This window comes from Cydia fagiglandana, chromosome 10 (assembly GCF_963556715.1).
Source record: "Cydia fagiglandana chromosome 10, ilCydFagi1.1, whole genome shotgun sequence".
Lineage (NCBI taxonomy): Eukaryota > Metazoa > Arthropoda > Insecta > Lepidoptera > Tortricidae > Cydia > Cydia fagiglandana.
Genome location: NC_085941.1, coordinates 5801091 through 5814383, shown reverse-complemented (window position 1 = coordinate 5814383; position 13293 = coordinate 5801091). Strand labels below are relative to the sequence as shown.

The following is a 13293-nucleotide window of genomic DNA, read 5'->3' as shown; positions in this document are numbered from 1 at the left end:
CCGCTGGATGCGGGTGGCGCAAGACCGGTCATGGTGGAACTTTTTGGGGAAGGCCTATGTCCAGCAGTGGACGTCCTCTGGCTGATATGATGATGATGATGATGATGAGTACCTGAGAAATGCATCAATTTACGATTATAGACGTAGATAGAATCATAAGAGTGTAAACACCTATTATTCAAAAAACAATGACAACAACCGCACAATAATCATCGCAGCTAATCTCTTCACGCCTTTGTTTTCGTCGTGTTTGGAATTTTAATGATCATTATTTTTATTCCATTGCCTACCACTATTTATAAATCTTCAACAATAGGACGAGTCATCGGCATTACCTAGGTACTACAAAAAAAAAAACAAATGCTTTTAACACTCGTCGTACATATGTTTATTTTAAAAATTAACGAGAAAATGGCAGTTTTTGGTTAGGCTTTCAACATTGAAAGACTTCGTAAAACCGATAATAGATGCTCGATTGTTTAGAAATAGTTAAATATTGACAATGTGTCTGTTTCGATAAACTGTCAGGTAACCTAATATTTAGTTTTGAGGAAATGTTCCCTTAATAAATAGTTCCGGTATTGTTTAGGTCACTCAGGGATGTGGATTGGAGCCTATAAGTATTAATCGTTGTTTCAATTTAGTACCCCACAATGCATTGTATCTAGTAATATACAGCTTATGTTGTACCTATAATATTCCAAAGAACTAAATGTTTAAATGTTCTAACCCTTTACATTTGCACTGTAAGTTAACTCCTCTAACTTTACCCCAGAAAATTTTCTTAATTTTCCCTTTTTTCTTTACTTTTAAATATTTTTCATTGAATCCGCGGGTGAAGAGCCCCGTGTCCGACCACAGCTGGACCGTGATCACTGCTGGCCTACATCGGACCACCTACTTTTTCTCGATACCCATTATTGGCTTTCTAGCACTTACATTATGCACGTAATCTAGTGCATTATGAATTTTAAAGCACTATAACTGCGAGTTAGACTAGGGTAAAAAAAACTGTGTTGCTCAATAATGTTGCTTGTAATGATACCTACTCTCTTCAGGAGTAATTATCTTTTACAAACAATAACATTGTTTACCGACATAGTTAAAACGAGTCTAATATCAATAAAGAGTTTATATTAGCTATGTATTATATCATAATTGATTAATATTTGTAAATATGTTATATTACTCATTGTGTAATACAGACATCAATTGGTTTAGAAAATTCTTCCTGCAAGAAAGCGCACATCAATAAGTTATAAGAAACAATTATTGCTCATTTAATAGCTATATTTTACAACCCTGAAACATCATGAGAAGCAATAAACAACATGAGAAAGAGAAATCACATTGTAAACAAAAACTAGCTGTATAAGGCACTGCAGAGTAAGTTCCTCCCTAGTATTGCCTTATCAATGCCGGTTCTGATAGCAATCGAGCACTTTCGATTGCTCGGACAGCTTTCCTTGGGTTTGTTTAGTGGATTTGTCTATCTTGGGCTGATGGTTAGACGTAGTTTATGATACGTTGAGGGATTTATGTTCAGGGCCTTTTAAATACAAGTCTACAGTTTTGCAGTTTAAAGCGGCATCGGCACTGATCAAAAGGTCTCTCGTCATTGGTCACACGTATGTCAATCTCATAAATATTATCTGATTAGACTTGTAAAATTGTAAGTTGTAGCTCATAAAATAGCTGCGAGTAATCATTGAGGGAATCGCCGTTAATAATCAAGTTTGTAAATGATGAAAGACCCTTGGCATGAAATCTTTATCCACAACTAACCCTTTTTTTTTGATGACCCAGGGGGAATCCTTTATGGATCCCACTGGCCTGGGAGAAGCTCAGTGGGTATGTCTGACTTCCACGGACTGTGACTTCCGGGGGTGTTCCGCCGCGCGCTTTGTTGGCGGGGTTTTGGGAACTATTCTAGACCTCTAAAGCAGCCTGTTATTAACATGTTCTTCGCGGTTCGGCGTAGCACATTCTACTTTTTCATAACTTGCATGGAGATCTGAAGTTATTTTTAAAAATCATAGCTTATGATATTCATTGAGCATCCTGTAATCATAACATCCGTTTCCTGCTAAAATAGAATCCATACTCGAAGACTCTTCGATACGCGACATCGATTCGCCAATCACCAATTAGCGAAAACGCGGTGTTTTGCCGAAAGCGCAATTACGGCGAAAGTGAAGGTGGCACAATTCCAGTGTATGCTGTAGTAGTTCTATTGCATTTTTGTGCTAATTCCGCGAAAAATAAGGAGAAAATACATGACCGAGGTCTCTTCCAGAAGTCGTCGGTAGCATTAAGTGTAGGTATGCTATATTCTTCTTGACAGAGACGTAATTATTGGCAAAGTGCCAACAACCCATAGACGCGAATTATGTCGTCAAGTTCCAGAAGTTCGCGCAAACCTGCATATCACCTTATGTCTCTCCTATCGTGTGCTTTACTGATAAACGATTGTTTGAAAGAAATTTAAGCGATAAAACCTTTTATTGTTACCCATGCCCTGGTTCGTCATAAAATCCGATGAACCCAGAAACGCGTTAAAAAAATCATTGAGATTTTAATCTTTTTTACACTTCCTATGAGTTTCCATGCAGTAGGTATTCTTAAGTCATCGTAATGTTATGCATATGCAGTTTATGTTCATTTTCAATAGTGCATACTAAAACCGCTGTTCAAATAACCACAAACTAGTCTATAAAGACGATTACCAACTGGATCTGTAAAAGGTGATTTCAATGTAAATCCACTATGTAACAACGTACATTGCCATTTTTAAGACACCTAGTGTACGTAAGTACCTACACGGAGAAAAAAATATTTTACAATATTACCAGATTGTATAGTAGTTATGATTCTGGTGTAGGAAAACAGATTTCAGCCATGTTTAATAGACTCGTATTTTGGACAATATTAGAATATTCTAGTTAAAATATTCTAGTACACTAAAACTCTGATATCGTTTTGGTAACAATCTAATAGTAACAGAGTAAAATATGCATTTAGCATACAACACTTTACAATAATTGCGATGTTTACAATATTTATTAATTCGGTTCACCATCATCTAGTTTAACACACCAATAATAAAAGTGTGTATTACAAAATCTTTGTTTAGGGTCCACCTTATGTAATTTATTTATAGGTACTAGATTTTCTCTTACCTGTTAGCGGATTTTTAATACCTATTACTTACTCGAAATTTCTTGATTACTATGAATATTTTTACACATAACTAGATACGTTCTCTGTTGTCTAACATACTCTTTTTAATGATAACAATAAAAATTGTTGGCATTACAAAATTATTGCACACTAAATAAAATATTATTTGCCTGTAACGAAAAACTGTTCAGTCCACGATATGAGCTAACTGCGGCCCCCCGCACCCCTGCGCCGCCGCCCGCAGCGTCCAGAACATTCTGTCATTTTCACCGAAGTCCGGACAGAGTTCATTTCAAGTGTCGCCAATAATAAATGAATCAGGTTGCATTCCTGTTTAGATCACCGGTTTTAGCAAATAAAAGTGTCTGTGTGTAGTGAACAAAGGCGGACGAAGCGGATAGCGGTTTAATTGAAAATTTATGCATATGTTGCTAATAGTGATAAGGTTATATTGTTCTGTTTGTGTGTTGTGTTTGCTACCAAAATTATCTCTGTGTTATATTTGCCATACGCTCACTAAAATTGCGGCCGATAATTTATGTTATGTACTACTAAAATTAAAACGAATTTAAAAAAAAGTTTGTTTTTACTTTACTCATAGTAATTATTTAGGATTGAGATTTTTCTGTTTATGTCTCAGGCCACCACACCTATACCACAAACATCATAATTGCGGACTAAGCCAATGTAGGTACTTACTGCCGAGTTAAACAGAATAATGTTAAACACCTTAGGTAAGTCTTCGTCGCAACAAAAGCATGTTAAAGCGAAGACTCACCTAAGATATTTAACCTAACTCTGTTTCACTCGACAGTATATTACAATTTCAGTCCGCAATAATGATTTACTGAACACAAATATAAAACCCGTTAAACTCTACAATATATATAGTAAACAGAACATACTGTTTATTTCATGCCACAACAATTATATTTAACACAAACATAAATCTGGTATTCTCCAATACTGCATATAGTAAACAGAAATTGTTGATTATTTCAGTCAGCTAAAATTATACTTAAAACTAATAAAAAATCTGGTGAACACTAATGAAATATCTGATAAACTCTACCCTGTCCTATAATGATGGCTACAGATAGGTTTTGTATACTACACAAAATTTATTTTCTACGATACTAGGTATGTGGGTAATAGGAACTAGAAATGATGTTTTAAAGAACTAGAATTTTCTATTAATGTGTAAAAAAAGTGTAGTTGTCACATATAATACAATAAAATCAAGTTAAATTTACAATATTCTGGTAAAGAACACTAGATTTTTTTCTCCGTGTACTGACGAAACCGATTCTCCAGCGACGATTATCGTAAAGTTCAATTCGTTATTATGATATTGACAAAATAATTATAGGTAGGGACTGCATTTTTATCAAGGCTCCATAAAGAATTTACTGTACTGTTAAAGTTAATTGCAATTTAACAACAATGACCTTCTTTTAGACTGCTAGTTGTAGTTGGATCATTCTGTAGCAAAAGGTAAACATCCGCATTTATTCCGTCTTATGGGAATACGAACATTGTCAAACATAATTTTACTACTGTCAAAATAATTTATTTGGATATTTTAATCCACGGCAGCACAGCAGCATCTCATTAAAGGCAACGATAACTTTGTACTGACCCAGTACTACCAACACTAATATAATAATGCCCTAATTGTGCAATTAGTACGAGGTAATGGACTTAAAGTAATTATGTTTTCTTTTTCTTTTCAGGTAAGGAATCTTTTTTGTGAAAATGAGCAGTAAACACGCTGAGCATGTAACATAAGGTGAGTTCAAATTACAACCTAGTCACTACATATTTTGTTTGACCGATTTAATATAAGGAGAAAATTTTAAGGTATACTTTTTTCGAAAAAAAAACACCAGTTAATCTTACATAGGCCTTTTTTGTTTGTGGGAACTTTCTATTGTTTCCAAAGTCTTTAGAGCAACTGAGCAGTAAATTCCTAATGAAAAGCGTACGATCATGTGTGTGAGAATAACGCCAACTAGATAGAGTACTAGTAAATACGTCATATCCCAACTAGCAAAAAAGTCTCAGATTGCGCACTTTATAAGAGTAGTGAGCTTATAGCGCTCTTATTTTTGTTTTGAACTTGTCATCGCTCTTATATTAGTCTTAGACAAGCTAATACGCACTTTAGTAAGTTTAGTCTTATTACCTAGTCTTATATATGTATATTAGAGCATTTTATAATACCATTATAAGCCTCTCGCTCTTACAATAACATTTACTAAGTCTCATTGAACTTGAGAGTACCTGGTCTTATATCCACATTCTCTAAGTTCATTTGATCTTATAATAGACTTTCTAAATGCTATTATAAGAATGTAAGACTAATATCAACATGGCATAATACTATTATGAGCCTCTCGCTCTTACAATAACATTTACTAAGTCTCATTGAACTTGAGAGTACTTGGTCTTATATCCACATTCTCTAAGTTCATTTGATCTTATATTAGACTTTCTAAATGCTATTATAAGAATGTAAGGCTAATATCAACATAGCATAATACTATTATAAGCCTCTTGCTCTTACAACAACATTTACGAAGTCTCATTGAACTTGAGAGTACGTGGTCTTATATCCACATTCTCTAAGTTCATTTGAACTTATATTAGACTTTATAAATGCTATTATAAGAATGTAAGACTAATATCAACATAGCATAATACTATTATAAGCCTCTTGCTCTTACAACAACATTTACGAAGTCTCATTGAACTTGAGAGTACGTGGTCTTATATCCACATTCTCTAAGTTCATTTGAACTTATATTAGACTTTATAAATGCTATTATAAGAATGTAAGACTAATATCAACATAGCATAATACTATTATAAGCCTCTTGCTCTTACAACAACATTTACGAAGTCTCATTGAACTTGAGAGTACCTGGTCTTATATCCACATTCTCTTAGTTCATTTGATCTTATATTAGACTTTCTAAATGCTATTATAAGAATGTAAGACTAATATCAACATAGCATAATACTATTATAAGCCTCTTGCTCTTACAACAACATTTACGAAGTCTCATTGAACTTGAGAGTACCTGGTCTTATATCCTCATTCTCTTAGTTCATTTGATTTTATATTAGATTTCTAAATACTATTGTAAGAATGTAAGACTAATATTAACATAGCATAAGAACACTGTAAGTACGTACTTTTCTGATCTTACTAAAGCTATAATAAGATCAACAGCAGCACTTTAGTAAGATATTAGAGTGATATAAGATCAAGACACTTATATCACAATAGAGAAGATCAATATCAGATGGTTTGATCTTAAATCGTTTTTGGGAACACTATTGTTAGTATAAGTAATTCAACATGGCCACATCATTTGTATTCAGAATGCTTAAAATACTCTAATAGTGCGCTTGAAAAATGCACCTACATCAATGGCTGACTATCAATACAAAATAAAGAAATAAAATAATTATAAAAATATTCAAATACCATATTTGAGTAGGCGCATAAAGTTTGAAGTGTAAAACAGGGTCTACTTTACAATAAATAATATTTTCCCATGTGAATACTTACCCTGAAACATAAACAGACGATGATAAACAGCACGTTATTATATTTAAACATAATTCATAAAAAGTATGATAAACACTTACACTAATATGTTTTTGTCACGTTGCAGTTATTTCACCCGTATATTTATACTTCACAAATAGAATGTTTCAAACCAAAATAAGCTTATTTAGGCTTACAAGATTCTAACGTTCGACCAATATAAGCCTATGTAGGCTTACAAGATACTTACGTTCGACCAATATAAGCCTATGTAGTATGTAGGCTTACAAGATACTTACGTTCGACCAATATAAGCCTATGTAGTATGTAGGCTTACAAGATACTTACGTTCGACCAATATAAGCCTATGTAGGCTTACAAGATACTTACGTAAAAGCGATATTAGCCTAAAGCAGCTTAATATAGTTTTGAAAAAGATTACTGTGAATGCAAACAACATTCAATTAGACTGATATTAGAACGATATTAAAATAAATACGCTTATGCTTTGTGCCCAAACCCGGGCTTATACGATGATATAAAATCAATATAAGAGCGACAAAATTGTAGTCTAGAGACTGTTGTTAGCGTGATTTTGCTAGTTGGGATGTACCCATATAAATAAAAATAATAATTGGCTAAAATACAATTCAAAGTTTTTCTCATTCCGTAATTCGATGGAATTAGCTTTAATTGCCGCATTCGTGCATTTCGTCTGGTTGCATGCATTCCTTGGATACTCTTCGCAAACAATTGCCGCTTGCCTTGACTCATTTACAGTTAGTTTTTATTATGAGTATGTACAATCAAAGAATTTAATTTCCTACCCATTTTGGACCTTGTCATAGTGACAAGTATGAAGTCTCTAGCGACTTTCATATTGATTGTCACTGTGACAAGGTACAAAACGGATCGGAAATTAAATTCGAACCTATTCGAATTATTTCAAAAGACATGTGTGCACCAATAAGAGGAAGTGTTATATCTAGGTATCTATAATAGAAAAAAAAATCCTACTTAAATAATGTACCTACCAACAAGGAAGAGTGTCGTCTCTGAAGTTTTCTGTTAGCGTAAGCCACTTTGAGCTAACACATACGATTTCAATCTATTTCAAATACCTTAAATCCTCATTCGAGTATTGATGTTGACCCCACGTATTTATGATTATTTGCGGACCAAGTACCGTGGAACTAACGAGACCTTTACAAGTAAGAAGAAGATACTCAGATACAATTTGATCGAAACTAATTGTATTATGTTTTGACATCTTGATGCTTGTTATCGATCCCTGTAACACGGTGTCCAAACGATTCAGAGATGAGGCTCGATCACGAGTCTCAAATTACAGAAGCGGTTGAGAAACCGACCCAGCCAGCCGTTCCCATGTACCTTTTGCACTTTATTGCAATTATATTATAATGGAATAGAGTAAATACTATTTTTAGCATCTTTTACTAGACGTTGAAGTTCAACTGAGCCCCGGGTGACCATGTTTAAGTTTATGATCGAAGATGTTTTATAAGCCAAGATGGGATCGGTTTGATTTGATAGCTGATGAACATACTATCTTTATGTATGTGTCTTCTGTTTTCTCTATGTTGCATATTTTTTCTGTATGTACTTATTTATTTAATCGTTAGTTTTTAAATTTATTTCTGTCTATTTCATGTTTTTTCTCATTTGTTATCTGCCGTGATTGTTTCACCTGATGGTCTCATCAGAAGATCAGCGCTGGAAGTCGCCAGCATCTTGCTTGTTTCCTATGTTTCTCTATTATTTATATTTGTATCTTTTATTTTATGTTATTTAATACGCCGCGCGGGGTCTTACTTCTTCTTGGGATGGCGTTTCATCCTTTTATGGGTCTTAGTTTGCTCTATTGTCTTCCCCCGGCTGTTATGAATCCTCTTTCAGTTTCTCAGTTTCCTTAGGTCTTCCCCTACACCGTCTACTTAGCCATCTTGGTCTATTTCGTTATGCCGCCGCGAGAATAAAAATGTAAAATCAAACTATTTCCATCGGCTATAATTACATGCAAGTAGACGTAAAACATATTAACCTTAAGCTGTTCATTAAGCAATTACTAGAGCAATTACAAACATAAGTCCGTTTATAAAACTGTTTAATTCAAATAATCATAGCTATCAAAACCACAAGAGCAAGTTGCATAGCGTGATCAGATCAAGATTATTTAAATCTGTGAAAAGGTCTTTTCTACAATTAGAAAAATGTAAATTTGAATCTTAAGTCAAGTTTGTTTGAGTTTATATTCCTTTAAAAGTTGAAACGTAGATGTAATCTTTTTGATAAAGTTGTCCAGCGTCAGATGGTGATAGGTCTATATCGCTTGTCAGTCTTGCTGTGACAGTGTAATGGTATAATAGCTAATCGTTTGTGGTTGGTATTCTATAATCTTTCGGAATGTAGTCTCGATAGAGTTATGGGACTTATGGGTATGGCTTGCGTTTGCTTTCTCACTACTATATTTCATTATTTCTATGAGGATGTCGATCTAATATAGTTTTTGTTATGCGATTGTCCGATTTTTGTCCAGGTTTCAGTTTCAGAAATAAATAACCCTATGGTTTAACGCTCTAATAATAATATATTTCACTTGGTTTATCTTTGATTAGCCTTTGAACTTTGACAGAAACATAACAAATTATATCAGAGATTTATTATTAACGTGGTTTTTAAGTGCATTAGCGTACCTAGAACACCTATCTACATATTCTACTAACTAGTCTCGTGTTATTGAAACAAACCGAACCGAACATAAACAAAATCAAACTACCTAAATTTCTTTAATTTTGTTTAAGTGACGGCAAATAGTCTTTAACTATAGAGTTTACAGTAAGTACCTACTTATTATTATTTATCGCATTCATAAAACTTATTTTCATAGATTTAATGAGTGATTAAAACATATAATGTGTGGTATTACACGCCGTAGTGATTTTACTGAGTGATATTTTTACTGCCTAAGAACAAGTCTAAAACAATTAAAATTATATCTTCGCCTGATACACGAAAGTTAATAAATGCCATTATGTTTCTTATAAACATCTAGTAGATAAAAATCATGAAACACGTACCTACGTATACTAGATGTGCATAGATGTACCTACCTATGCAGTTTATTGTTGAAACACTATTACTAAACGTTAATATAGTTTATTTTCTATTTCCAAACTTTGGACGCTTTGTGAGACATATAGAACATGGCAGCCGCATGTAAGGGCATTTTTTGCGTGCTGTTTTGGGTTAATAACATGTATATCTTCAACATAATATACATTCTACTTATAGGTACATATAATATTACAAACTGCGATACAACATTAATTTTGCACTTAATAGCTTCGCTGTTGTGAAACTACAGCTTAAAGTTGGTATGATAAAGCTTTTATAGCCACGCGAAAATGCAAATTGGTCGTATTCTTTTATGATGGGAAAATTGTTTTCGCAAACACCTATCCTGGGATTAATTTCCTTTGAACTTTGAGCGTTTGGTGGAAGTAATTAAGGTGTATTTTTGAATTGCACTTTTGAAAGAGATGTGCCATTAGCCGCTTTTATTGTTGCAAGGGCGCGGCAGACAATTGCGGCTTGACACGACCTTGTGGTTTTTAATTTGTAATAGGCATTAGCTGTTATTTAACCCTCGTATGCAAACTTATATGGTTAGATAGCTGTGCTAAAATGTAACTTGACGCGAAGTAATACGGTCGTTGTCAGTTTTAGGTGAATGAATTTTAATAATGATTATATGTCAGTTAATAGCATATAAAGATATAAATTCACAGGTAGGTCAGTGTCGTAATGCTGTTGTACGTTTTAGTTTTATTAACTCGGGCCAATAAATTTTTGCTCCAATTTGAAATAATAACCTTGTTATGCTTTAGTAGACATAACACACACAAGAAAGAAGTCTAAACTTATAGCATTAAATCTTGAGATTGTAAGCCTGCCCCTCCTTTATTGTCTCATTCATTATTTTTATAGCCATTGGCAATTAAATTAGTCATCTCATACAAATTATTATTCGAAACCCGATGACACACATATCCTTGGCCAAAATATCACAAAAACTTAATTTATTGTTATAGCACGATTATAGAACCATCATAAGCCTCCAAATGTCATCGACCCAATCAGGATGAGATAATTAATAATTAATGTATAGCAGAAATTACTAGCCAGATTTCCTGAGTAATGATCATTTGATTCTGCACCTTATATTAAATAGGCCAGAGTCGTTTTTCCCATACTTTTGCTTGACAATTTTGCATTTCTTTATATGGAGCTGGACTTAAATGGAAACTGGGCTTTGATGTCGATATATCAATATGTCTGGGCATCCGTCTGAGCACGCACGTCTTCGATTAAGAACTTTATTGCGATGGCGGTGGGTATATAATTAATTGATGTGTTTAACACGTGTCTTTGTTTGGTAAACATTATGGGTTGGTGTAGTGGTGTGCGTTGGTCACGCTACTTAGGTTTCAAGTTCACCCAACTATAGTTTTTGTATTTACTAGTTTATAATCGATACGTTAAGTTTTTTTTTATTTACGAAAAACGTAGGTATAGATACCTACTTACTAGTTCGTTTAAATATCGGAACGTAACTACTGTTGAAAAAGGGTGTCATTCTGAATCCCTAACAACGTTTGTTCTAAAGTCACTTGCTCTAACTGGTTTGTCCTAATGGGCACATGCCCTAACGATCAATTGTCATAACGATTATTTTCCATAATGTAATGGTTAGCCTAAGAATCATTTGACCTAAGCATTTATACCATAACTATCAAGATCCCTAAAGTATTTTACCATATTTTCGAAATCCCTAACAATGTTTGGCATAAAATAACATGCTCTAACTGTTTTGACCTAATGGCTATTGCCCTAATGATCTATTATCATAACAGTTACTTTTCCTATTGATCAATTATCATAACAATTACTTTCCATAATGAATGGTAACGAACTGTTGCCACAAAAGTGGGTTAGGTTAGGTTAGAACTGTGACCCTCGAAAAGACGAACTGCTGCCACAAAAGTGGGTTAGGTTAGGTTAGAACTGTGACCCTCAAAAAAACGAACTGCTGCCACAAAAGTGTGTTAGGTTAGATTAGAACTGTGACCCTCGAAAAAACGAACTCCTGCCACAAAAGTGGGTTAGGTTAGGTTAGAACTGTGACCCTCAAATAAACGAACTGCTGCCACAAAAGTGGGTTAGGTTAGGTTAGAACTGTGACCCTCGAAAAAACGAACTGCTGCCACAAAAGTGGGTTAGGTTAGGTTAGAACTGTGACCCTCAAAAAAACGAACTGCTGCCACAAAAGTGGGTTAGGTTAGGTTAGAACTGTGACCCTCGAAAAAACGAACTGCTGTCACAAAAGTGGGTTAGGTTAGGTTAGAACTGCGATCCTCGCAAAAATGAAATGCTGCCATTGGTTACATTGGTTAGGTTAGGAGGGAAATTTAAATTAGGACATACGCGTATTAGGTCAAGAAACGATAGGCTAAGTAAAATTAGGTAACATGATGGTTAGGATATATAATTTTTAGGCCTAACAATAATTAGGCACAAAAAGAATTATGCTACATAACATTAGGATAAATACCCAATATGGAAAGTGCCAGTAGGGAAAAACATATTAGGACAAAAAAAAATCGGCCAGTCGATAAAAGGGAAACCAAAATTAGGGTATACGAGTGTTAGGACAACTGATCATTATGACAAACAATATTAGGGAATGCAAAGATAGGAGAAAAAACTTTAGGGATTCAGATATAGATCCGTTGAAAAAATAGGGCATTTTTTTCTCCTCACTATAATATATGTTATTACTATAATATATGGAATAAAGTGCAGAAATGAAAGCGTCCCTTTGATATCGCCTGCAACTAATTTAATTATCTATAAAACTCCCTTTGTTAAAGGACTACACTTAGGTACTCTGGGATATTTTGCGTATGTCGCATAGGGCCCCGAATCGGATTTTGAAATAGACATCTATTGGATATCTTTTAGACATCACCAAGATACGATAACGATATGTTTAAGAGCTAACCTGTCAAATTTGACATTTTCGCGATTCTGGAGATACTCTTGAACGATTTCCACAGGATATGACTTAGAGATCCAATTCACATCTAGTAGATATCTTACTCTATCTTACGTAAAAGTGACATTGGTTGCCCGAATTGCGCTGCAAAAGAGAACTACATAGTTGACATCTATAGTATAACGTATCTAGAATGGATCTAGTACGTGTCGTCTCTTGTGAATATCTTGAAGTTCGAATACGGCAGTAAGTCATGTATATTGTTGATTGGTGAAAAAAGTAGATTCACAAATTTATTTAGTAATTCACTTAATTACCAGAACAAACGCTGTATGTGCGTACATAAAATCGTGTTTCTGAAAGTCATGCTTTCCACAAATAACTGTTAAGTGGAGACCTCTAAAATTCGTATAATCATCTTTTTAAGCACCTTTTAACACCTTTACGCTACCTCCTTAACCCAGCAATGTTAATAGATGAC

At 34.1% G+C, this 13293-nt stretch overlaps 1 protein-coding gene across 2 annotated transcripts in view; it reads left to right on the top strand.

Annotated features, from left to right (window-relative positions):
* The window catches only part of LOC134668064 (myosin-4-like), a 171431-nt gene that overhangs the window by 61456 nt on the left and 96682 nt on the right, over positions 1-13293 (top strand). The window contains exon 2 of one of the 2 annotated variants that reach the window (XM_063525524.1): positions 4919-4969. The exons of the other annotated variant lie outside the window; for it this stretch is intronic. The gene's annotated coding sequence lies outside the window, so the exon portion shown is untranslated. The remainder of the gene's footprint in view (positions 1-4918; positions 4970-13293) is intronic. 2 annotated transcript variants of the gene reach the window in all.